At 38.1% G+C, this 12,068-nt stretch overlaps 1 pseudogene; it reads right to left on the bottom strand.

The window, feature by feature from the left end:
• Window positions 1-2,856: 2,856 nt before the first annotated feature.
• LOC126779494 (GTP-binding protein 2-like) overlaps window positions 2,857-12,068 on the bottom strand; it is a 55,258-nt pseudogene continuing 46,046 nt past the window's right edge.

The following is a 12,068-nucleotide window of genomic DNA, read 5'->3' as shown; positions in this document are numbered from 1 at the left end:
TTTAAAAATATATAATATTTTAATAAATTTAAATAACACAATACGAATTTGAAAATGGGGTCTTTTCAAAATAACAGAATATGACATAACAGAGCATTTTTTAATATTCTTGAGGATGGTTATCACACAAATGCTATTTCTGATGTTAGGTCTGCTATTCTTTTAATAATTATTGTTATTTAGCTTAGCGGTATGTGTTTCCATTCATGTTGCCGCAGAGTCTTAAACACAGGCCATTCCTTATATATTCAAAATGGCGACTAATAAGAATAAAATATAATTTTCAAGCAGTGATGAATCGCTTGAATTTTGTAAAAATTTACCAAAATAGTAATATATAATTTTGTTTTGGTACATATTCAAATTTAGTATTGCATAAGTTAGGTAATAGACGAAATTTCATTTATATTTATAACTGATCAGAATATGATTGACGGGAATAGTTCGTGCTTATAATGCCTGAAGTTCTCAAAAAAATATGACCGAGTTATTACAACTTATACCTAAATACTTGGATGTTTATTTTTTAATTTATATATAATTAACATTACTTTATGCTGCAATTTTTTTAAATTTGTTATGTGTAATATAATAATCAGGTTAATAAAGGTTTGAATGTGTTTTTTATTTAAAAAAATAACTTTTAACGCGGCACGTTTTCTTAGACCAAAAACGTCAATGATACTAATTATCTTTGCTTAAAAAAAATCTTATTGCGCCCTTATATTGAAAAACGATTTATCCCATACTTATCAACCATTAATTGCTTTTATTAACTTATGTTTAATATTATTGTAGTTTAATTAATATCGATACCACAGATAGCTATATAAATATTAATTAATACAAATCATAAAAAGTCAATGTCATATCGTCTAAAGTAAAATCGGCATTAAATAATCCGATCATTGATAAATAAATATCGTAATGTTATATAAATATGTATCATTAACTTAAAATTGCAATTTATAAACAGGAACTGGATATATCATTTAATGTACAAAGTTTAAATACTAACAATATGAAAGCTAATTTTGGTTTACCTCTTGAGGTAGTGATTATATTAATGGCGCCAAAATTGTAATTCAAAATGGCGTCATGACGTTTGTGTTTTTAAAATGCTAAGCATGTTTTTTTTTTTAAATAAATACAAAAATTATTTTACCGTACAACATTATTGTTTTAAATTTATAATCAATTTTTATTGGAGTCTTACATATCAGCGCGGCTTAATGCAAAAGTAACATCGGCATTGTAAGAGCTACCATTAAAAAAAAAAAAAAAAATACAAACCTAAAGATTTGTTTCTTGGGGCGTGATTATCATTTTAAAAACAGTTACGTTATATATGTATGCATATAAATATGTTATTTCATTTAAATAGAAAATAACTAGTGTATTAAAGCCACAAGAGTAGACAAAGGCAAATTAACAACCGACATTGAATTGGCGCGATATCATTGGTCGAGATTTTGAGTTATCTGTGATATTCATTATGGATTTGCGAAAAAATTGCGTTTTATTCGAGAAAGTAGTTAAGCTGAGCTATTAGCGACTATCACGGGATATGGAAATATAAAGTTAGTTTATATTTACTCCTACGATTGGAATATACTAAATATACATTTCAACTAATTGTAAAAGGTGTATTAAATACAATATTAACACGTACATAGTGTTATTTTGATTTTAAATAAGAATATTTAATTTAAATCTCAGTTTATTTGAAATTTTAAGTCAACTAACTTCTAAATAAGTTATTATTGTAACAATTTAACATACGATAAGATTATCATAGTCCTGTCACCGTGGCGTCACGGAAGGTAGATAGGCAAACATGGTATAACTAAGAATTTAATGTTTTTGAATGTACATATTTTCAAATATAAAGACTTATAACCTTTTACTGTTGCGATTTCTGTTTCTCTTTTTTAATTTCGAATAGGAAGGCTAATGTAATTTTGGTGGTAATTCTCCACCGCGTCATTGGCGTTTTAAGAAATATTAACCATCATTTATATTGTCAATGTGCCACCAACATTGGGAACCAAGATGTAATATCCATTGTGTATGTACGTTATTTCATAAACCTAGTTATATAATTATTTAATATTAACTAGAAATTGGATGTATTATATTTTCATATATATATATATATATATATAAGCCTTTATATATTGCAATATTATTTATACATAAGCATAGACGTTTTGCATGTATGTTATATACGTAATAAAAACTCTGACACTGATTAATTAACTGACTGAATAAAAATGAGTTATGACTGAAAATTTGCTCGATCACATATGATGGTTTATTAAAAATTTGTCCGCTAGTGTTAAATATATGAAAGTTTATATGGATGGTCCACATTTTTTTTATACAGTGTTGCCAACTTGGGGATTTTCCCCCTAAGTAGGGCTATGTCAGATGAAATCAAATAGGATATTTTCAGGTTAGACATTTTTTAGGAGGAACATTTTTTAAAGAAATTCTCTCCGGGGATTAACTCTTCAGCTTCATTTAATTGAGTATATTTCAAGTTTACTAATGCTACTTGCAGTACTTGATTTGCTTTTTTTTAACATCATATTATAAATGTATTTTGTATTTGTTTCAATTCATCCGTCAGGAGGATGCTTCTAAGAGGTTGGCAACACTGTTTTTATGTAACATAAAAATACCATCATCGTTTGTCGTTTTTTGTAATTTAATCCGCAAGGCGAAACGCCCCCCACGCAATCATGAAGTGAACACGACAAGAAAACTGGTTACAGATATAATTAATATATTTAATTTATCTAGAATATTCTAGAGAGATCTCGAATTTTACATTGGAGCCGTGTTCTATAGAATTCATGGTATGTACGGGAAGGTTTGCGTGACCCGGCCGATGGCTCTGTAACAAAACAATTTCGTTAATATATAAAAATGGCTGTTTGTGTATCTGTTTGTGATTAATAGAGTTCGGACCGTTTGAATCACCATCATAGTTGAAATTTAGATGTATGTCTCATGGATGATTTTATAATATCCACTTCGTTGTAACGCCGCTAGATGGCGCTGTACCACATTAACAGCCACCTTCCGGGTTTTGCTAGTAAAGTACAAAAGTGTCTGTTGGTCGAAGATATCTCTTCTTAAGAACAAAACTTATTCCAACATGATTCAAAACAGTTACAGTATATAAATGTCCTACAGCTGGGCTAAAACCTCTCCTTCTCAGGAGAAGGTTTGAGCTTATTCCACAACCTGCTTCGATGCATGGATTTCCTTCACCGAACACTTATAAATTAAATGTGTGAAAGTCAGTTGAGCTAGCAATCTCGGATACCAATACTAAGCTGACGATATACTTTATTGGCTCAACAATTCAACTGTAATTAAAAGTTATCGTTGGGTTCGTTGAGCGGTACCTGGTCCCCAGCCCCGGGGAGCCGGCGGCCCCGCACGAGGTACTCCGGACAGCGGGCGAACCTGAACAGCACGGAGGCCCCCTCGCCCGCCCTCAGCACGTTGTTCGGAGACATTATACCCTAAAGCGAAAAATATATCCGTGGTCAGCGATGAGATGAGCAACCCGATGGTAAGTGGTCACCACCGCCCATAGACATTGACACCGCAATAAATATTAACCATCGCTTACATCAACAATGCGTCACCAACCTTGGGAACTAAGATGTTATGTCCCTCGTGCCTGTAGTGACACTGTTTTACTCACCAACAACAATGCTATTGCTGTTTGGCGGCAGAATATATTGTAAGTGTGTGTGGTAACTGGTGGTAAGGGCATTGTGCAAACCCGCCTGGGTAGGTACCACCCACTTATCAGATATTCTACCGCTAAATAAGAATATAACATAAAAAAATAAATATCATTATCATACTTAAGTATTTTACGCAACACCACAAATTATACCAAAATTAAACTATTTAATTCCATTCCGCAAAGTGAGTTTGATGTATGTATTCGTTACCTCGATAATGGCCGTCTGACGCACGTTCCCGACATGCACAGAGCACTGGAACCCTGGGTAGATGGCCGTGGAGTGTCTCAGGACATGCACGGATGCCTGTTACATTCAATCAAATTTAATTCATGACCGCATTATATATTATATTGCACAGTCTGTGCTAACATTGCTAGCATATAAAAAAAACAGCCAAGATGGTTCAGGCACCACTGAATTTTCATGTACTTAATTTGTGATTATAATTCATCTCGTACTTTACGACGAAGGAAAACATCGTGAGGAAACCTGCATGTGTCTAATTTCACTGAAATTCTGCCACATGTGTATTTACCAAACCGCACTGGAGCAGCGTGGTGGAATAAGCTCCAAACCTTCTCCTCAAAAAAGGGAGAGGAGGCCTTTAGCCCAGCAGTAGGACATTCACGTGCTGTTACGGATAAAAAAACACACACACACACAATGTGCTGTGCAAACATATACAAGTCTATAGTCGATTCCAATAGCAAGTAGAGTATATAAGCAACTTTTACCATGAAATTTGGTCGAAATCTTAATATTCTGTGGTATTGACTATGGATTCGCGAAAAATTTAGCGTTTTGGTTATCTGTGAAGTTGTTATCGGAACTTTGTAAGTAAAACTAGTGTATATAAGTAGTTAAGTGTAACAGTGTCGTGTTATATATAGAGATATATTGATCGAGAAGAGTTTGTGGTGTACAATACAGCAGAGCTGGTAGCGAATCGCGTGGAATCGCATATCTAAGGTTTGCTATTTTTTTAAAAACGAGTAGAGTTTTCTGCTCACCTGAAAGTATATACAGCGTCTAGGGTCGTTTGGGTCTTCGAGGAACACCAGGTCGTCACACACGCACTTGTCCTGCGTGTCGCTCGACACGTGCGCGTCGCTGTACTTGCTCCCGTCGTCCGACACGTACACGTTCGTGCACTTCGTATCCGATGTCTTCGTGAGGCTGTTCTTCACGTTGCCGATGTCCTGGAGGATATTCTTGTTCTGTCTCCTCGCGTTCTTTCGATTCTTCTCAGAAGCTTGCGACGATTGGACTAGTTCTGATATCTGTAACGATAAATTTTGAAAATAAAAAAATATATCACTTTTTTAATTTCGTATAGGGACGCTGGCAAATGACCACCTTATGGTAAGTGGTCGTCACTACCCATAGACTTTGTCACAGTCTATTAACCACCCCTAACATCGAAATGCGCCATCAACCTTGGGAACTAAGATATTACGTCTCTTGTGCCTATAGTTACACTGTCTAACTCATCTTTCAAACTAGCACACAATAATACTAAGTATTGCCATTTGGCGGTAGAAACGTTATTCAAAAAAGCATTTTTAAATCGTTTGTATAATATAATTTTAAATATAAAGCTACAACCAGTATGGCTACTCTGTAAGAACATTCTCTCACTCATCATCATCATGTCAACATTTCACCGGAGAGTGATGAATCTAAAATTCTAGAATAGCACTACTGGCCGCGTATATATATTCTGTCTTAAATACATGTAAGTTTTTATTTAGTAATAAGGTTTGAATTAGCGACCCACCTGTCGTCCTCTGCAAGTCCCGCGTGGACAGCCTCCGAAGGTGGGCCGCTCGTGTCCCGCGGCGTAGCCCCCCGGCCGCGCTAGCAGCACCATGCCCTGCCGCAGTCCCGGCGGGAAGCGACCCAGGCCCAGCGACGCCGACTGTCCCGCGCGCACGCTGCCGCACGGGACCCGGTTGCGGTATATCGTGAGCACGGATATCTCCGAGAACTCGCCGGACTCCAGAGGTTCTGCAGGGGGGGGGGGGGGGTTAAATGTACGTCGCTCTATTCATCTCACAACTAACAGAACGCAACGCACCTATGACAAGTTCGTCGCCCTCGTAGAGTCGCCCTCGCGCGAGCAGTCCCCCCACGACGGGCCCCGTCGAGTCCCCTACGTGGAAAATTTCGTCTATTTGAAACTCGCACGCCTCCTGTAAAGTGACATAAATTATAACATTTATAATTTAATAAAAAGGATACTAGTCAACTGCGCAACATATGGTTCACTCACGTCCTCGGAGCGCTGCAGGTCACGGCGCGGCGCCAGCGCCAGCAGGCACGCGTGCAGCGCGTTGAGGCCGGCGCCGCGCGCGCAGCTCACCGGGAACACGGCCACCCTGCCGGCCGACACTACCGTGATTTGCGTTCAACTATATATATATATATATATCTGATCCGAAACTAAGCAGAGCTTGTACTATGGCAACCAGACAACTGATATACTATTGTATAGACAATTACACACAGACTCAGGTAAAACAGACATGTTAATGCATGATATATATTGGTATTATTACAGAAACCGCTGTTAATAACTGACGAGAATATGGCAAGGAACTGCGTCGCGCCGCAAAAGTCGATACTGGACACCATAGACAATGTAGACAAGGAAATCAAAAAGGATGAGGAGTGAGTAGCTTCACAAGCCTTTATTTAACCCGAAGTGTTTCTGGGTGAACTCTTATGTATGACCTTAAAACGAGTTCCATACTATTGGTAATGGTAATAGTATTGTCTATAGCTACGCCAACCACCCTTGCTAGATACTTGCCTTTCATGCCAAAGGTCGTGGGTTCGATTCCCACCCAGGACAGACATTTGTGTGCATGAACATGTCTGTTTGTCCTGAGTCTGGGTGTAATTATCTATATAAGTATGTATTTACAAAAGAAAAGTAGTATATGTATTATATCAGTTGTCTGGTTTCCATAACACAAGCTCTGCTTAATTTGGGATCAGATGACCGCGTGTGAATAATGTCCAATATTATTATTATTATTATTATTATTATTATTATATTGCTTTCTCAAGATAAGTAATGTAGTAGGCCCAGTAACAACACTATTATTAATGAAGTTTTATTAAATCGTTACTATCGAATGAATTTCTATGGATTGCTGTTATCAATAGTATTAATAATAATAATGTCCTCCGGACCGATTTCAACGACGGCGGCCAATCTGAAGAGAGATTAGCCAACTACGCAGGAGATATTATAGTGCACAAGTGTGTGCGCAAACACAGGTGCACTCTCTACTCCCAAACTCTCATAATCCGATGGGACGGCGACCCGACACGACCGGAAAGAGTTCAGGCGCAGGACCAACGGTTTTACGTGCTTTCCGAGGCACGGGAGTGTACACACTTCCAACTTCCAGACTCCGGGCTGCTACTGAGAATTTTCTAACAGAAAAACCCAATAACTTTTTATTGTCCCGATCTGGGAATTGAACTCAGGACCTCCGGGGTCTGCGGTCTTATATGAAGCCACTAGACTAACGAGGCAGGCAAACGAGTTATCAATAGTATTGTGAACAGAGAGCTATAGTAACTATCGATAATATCGACAATATTGACACAAGACGATACTTTCGGAAGTACTGTCGATAATAGTTTTCGAGGTCAAACTATCGATAGTTCTGCAACACTGATACCTGGGATTAGGTAAATGAAACTACAATTTATTAGATTACAAAAACAATCACTTCTACACTATATGTACTCCGTAGCGCTTTCTATCGACTGTATCACGGCGAGTGCTCTGAGGAATTATTCTCTCTAATTCCTGCTTCCCCCTTCCTTCTTAAGTCCACGCGAGCTGGTTCTCGATGTCACCGCCTAACTGTAACATCAATTCCATCGCGAACAAAGAAATTGGGCAACTCCTTTCTTTGTCGCACTTCCAAAAAATGAAATTCCTTACCAGCTCACGTGTTCCCCTCCTCTTACAACCCGGGTTCCTTCAAACGAGGCGTGAAGAGGCATCTTGCGGGCCGGCAAGGCGAAGGCGGCTAGTGCAGAACGTTTTTCCAGTCTGTACTGGCCGTCGTCGCGTTTGGACTCTACTACCACTTACCAACAGGTGGAGTAGAGTCATTTGCCCTCCCGGAGAATATAAAAAAAAAAAAAGCGAATATCTAGACAGCGCGATTCAGGAATGTGACATTTCGAATGAGCGCCATCTATCGTTAACGGGGTGTAACATACGCCATCATACAACTGGATAATAGAATAACGGAAGCTTTTACAAAGATTAATATAATTGAAAAATGAGTATGAAAACTAGATACACATGTTTAGACAACTTGTAGCCGAGATGGCCCAGTGGTAAGAACGCGTGAATCTTAACCGATGATCGTGAGTTCAAACCCGGGCAAGCACCACTGAATTTTCATGTGCTTAATTTGTGACTATAATTCATCTCTGCTTGACGGTGAAGGAAAACATCGTGAGGAAACCTGTATGTGTCTAATTTCACTGAAATTAGACACATACAGGTTTTAGGAATACACAAGTAGTAGGTGTATTCCACCAACCCGCATTGGTGCAGCGTGCTGGAATAAGCTCCAAACCTTCTTAAAAAAAGGGAGAGGAGGCTTTAGCCCAGCAGTGGGACATTCACAGGCTGTTACGGATACGAACGGTTTAGACAACTGCACGGGACTAATAATGGTACTTGTGTGTGCGTGCAAGCACAGACAGTTTCTATTCCCACACACTCTTAATCCTATTGAGAACCGAGATGGTAGTGAATAGAATGTGTAAATCGTTACCAATGATAGCGTGTTAAAACCCAGATTAGCACCTCTAAATTGGAACAGCGTATTGGAATAAGCTCCTCATCAAAGGGAGAAGAGGGATTAGCCCAGCAGTGGGACTTAGACATTTACATAATCCCAGGGTGAAAATTAGAGAGAGTTCAGGCGCAAACAATGTCTTTACATGCTTCCAAATCTCACTTCTAGTGTACAACTTACTTTTACTTTTCTTTTCTATTTACTTATTATAAAAAAAATAACGCCTCTGCTGGGCTAAGGCCTCCCCTCCACTTGTGATTTGGAGCTCTAGCTTGCTGCTTCAATGCGGGTTGATGGATATACATAGCAATACTTCATCCCATAAAAGCAGATCTCCTGACGATGTGCCCATTAATTAAGCACATCAAAGTGCAGTGGTGTTTGCCCGGGCTTTGCAAGTGGGTGGGGGATTGTTCTTAATTTAAATAAATGTCAAAATAATCATTAGCGCACCTGAGCATCGAAGCCGAGTATCTCGTGGCTGAGCAAGGACGTCCTACCACTTTTCACTTCGTGCAAATGCCTGAACATGTTCAGGCGAGCGAACCCTCTACCGTTATCGAGTTCAACTGTAGAAAAGAAAAATTATTGTATTGCGCACTACAAACAGCTAACATACCATCAACCAATGAAGTCATTACAATTTCAAGATCAAATTTTATACTGCCATTGTAATTACAACTAAGTTTCTTGACCATAAAATATTTATCTGAGGATAAAATAAATGATATTACAATATAATATTAACAAAGTCGGTTTTTTTCGCGACTGAGTAGGTATCATTTAATTTGTTTAAAAATGAAACAGCATTTTTACCCACAGCTGGGATAAGGCGTCATCTCCTTATTACGAGTACACACGTATAGGATCTCTACATGATAATCGAATCAAAAACTTCTGGATACGAAGCCTTATAAATATATTTTTTTATAGAATAGGAAGGCGGACGAGCATATGGGCCACCTGATGGTGAGTGGTCACTAACGCCCATAGACATAGGCATTGTAAGAAATGTTAACCATCGCTTACATCGCAAATGCGCCACCAACCTTGGGAACTGAGACGTTATGTCCCTTGTGCCTGTAATTATACTGTCTCACTCACCCTTCAAACCGGAACACAACAATACCAAGTACTGCTGTTTTGCGGTAGAATATCTGATGAGTGGGTGATACCTACCCAGTTAGCTACCTAAGTTATATATAATGTTATATATTTAATATTATTTATTATTCACTTGCGTCACCAGGTGCTGGAAGCGTTGCTCGCACGGCGAGACCAGCTGCAGTTTGTACTCGACGTTCCCGAAACGTGGCTGCGGGGGTAGACTCCCGTAGCACTCGTCGCCGGAATAGTCGGCGTCGGATGTTCTGAGGGCCAAATCGAATATATTTAACATTGATCTTATTTCGATTAATGCCATCCGCGTTCGGTGAGACCGACTCACTGTTTATGATCTCCTGGTACATTAACACTGTAATCCTAACTGAAACTAATTGACTCTTTTAATCTAATCGTTCGGTGAGACCGACTCACTGTTTATGATCTCGTGGTACATTAACACTGTAATCCTAACTGAAACTAATTGACTCTTTTAATCTAATCGTTCGGTGAGACCGACTCACTGTTTATGATCTCCTGGTACATTAACACTGTAATCCTAACTGGAACTAATTGACTCTTTTAATCTAATCGTTCGGTGAGACCGACACACTGTTTATGATCTCCTGGTACATTAACACTCTAATCCTAACTGAAACTAATTGACTCTTTTAATCTAATCATTCGGTGAGACCGACTCACTGTTTATGATCTCCTGGTACATTAACACTGTAATCCTAACTGGAACTAATTGACTCTTTTAATCTAATCGTTCGGTGAGACCGACTCACTGTTTATGATCTCCTGGTACATTAACACTGTCATCCTAACTGAAACTAATTGACTCTTTTAATCTAATCGTTCGGTGAGACCGACTCACTGTTTATGTTCTCCTGGTACATTAACAACGTAATCCTAATTCTAAATTTGCACTGTTTGTTACATAGCGACAAGACGTATTGACTATTGGTGCTTTAATATTGTTGTAAAAATCAGTGATTTTGCTAACAGTTTTCTCGAAAATTAAGATATAAATACGTAGTATATCTTCGTTTAAAAGAATAAGTAAACTTATAACAATTTCAGTGCCAAAATATAATAGTTTTCAACAATAACTTTGCAAATATAAAAGTGATTTACATATGTTTAACGTTGGACAAGTGCATCGTGATCTACTTCGTGCGTCAAGATGTTAATGAGCTTCATATTGAAAAAACATACCGCAACCGATAGGTCATTGACCACACATAAACAACGTACAAAACTGATAACTATTTTTGCCCGGTCAACTTAAACAGTTGTTGGAACAGAGGTTTCGAACGCACCGCATACGCAGTCGATACAGGTTCAAATCTCACTTGTGCGCATCGTTACTTTTTTTTTTTTTTTGGTTACGAAGTAATAATATGGAGTTCGCCTGCTGTAGCAAATCAATAAAAGATGCTGAAGATCCTATTGTATGTACATCTTGCGATAGGGAATTCCATGTAGCTTGTATGCTACAGCTAAAAGATCAAGAACTAAAACCGGACGATGATCTTAGACTCTCCTGGCGGTGTTCATCGTGTACCTCAAATAATTCTCGGGACAACAAATCTGATACCCCAATTCGCAATGTCACAAAGCGGTCCAAGCAAAAAACTGATAAGAGTACGTCTTCTGAAAAAAATACACATAAGGTAAATCTCACTGCGCTACAAATATCAAGAGATGAAATTCGAAATATTATTAAATCTGAGTTTAAAGAGGCTTTTTCTGGATTTCAAAATATCCTTGAGGATGTTAAAAAGGAAATTTTGTCACTCCAAAACTCTGTGAAATTTTTAAGTGATACTCATGATGCGATTCTTAAGAGACTAGAAACAGCCGAGAATGGGATAAAAAAGTGTGGTGCATTATATTCCGATGTAAAAAACTGCCAAGTATCTATGATAAACCTCCAAAATGAAATTAATAATAAGGAACAATGGTCCAGGCGTTCTAATGTTGAGATTATTGGCCTTCCCGAATCCAAAAACGAAAATTTAATGACAACAATGAATAAGTTATCGGAACTGGTGGATCACTCAGCTTACAGTCATTCGGACATCGATTTTATAACCCGCGTGGCCCCTAAAAACAATGATTCTAAAAAACCAAGACCCGTAATTATTCGATTTTTGTCTAGATGGAAGAAGGATGATTTCCTTGCTAGATTACGAGCAAAGAAGAATATCAGGGCTTGCGACCTTGGCTACGTGGGAAATACTAATCGTGTTTACTTTAACGATCATCTAACAAGTGCTAATAAGGCGCTTCTTCGTAAAACAAAAGAAATAGCTCGCGATAAAAAATATACGTATATTTGGGTAAAAAACTG

The sequence above is a fragment of the Nymphalis io genome, chromosome 29, assembly GCF_905147045.1.
Source record: "Nymphalis io chromosome 29, ilAglIoxx1.1, whole genome shotgun sequence".
Lineage (NCBI taxonomy): Eukaryota > Metazoa > Arthropoda > Insecta > Lepidoptera > Nymphalidae > Nymphalis > Nymphalis io.
Note: the sequence above shows the minus strand (reverse complement) of the source record. Positions and strands in the feature narration are given on the sequence as shown.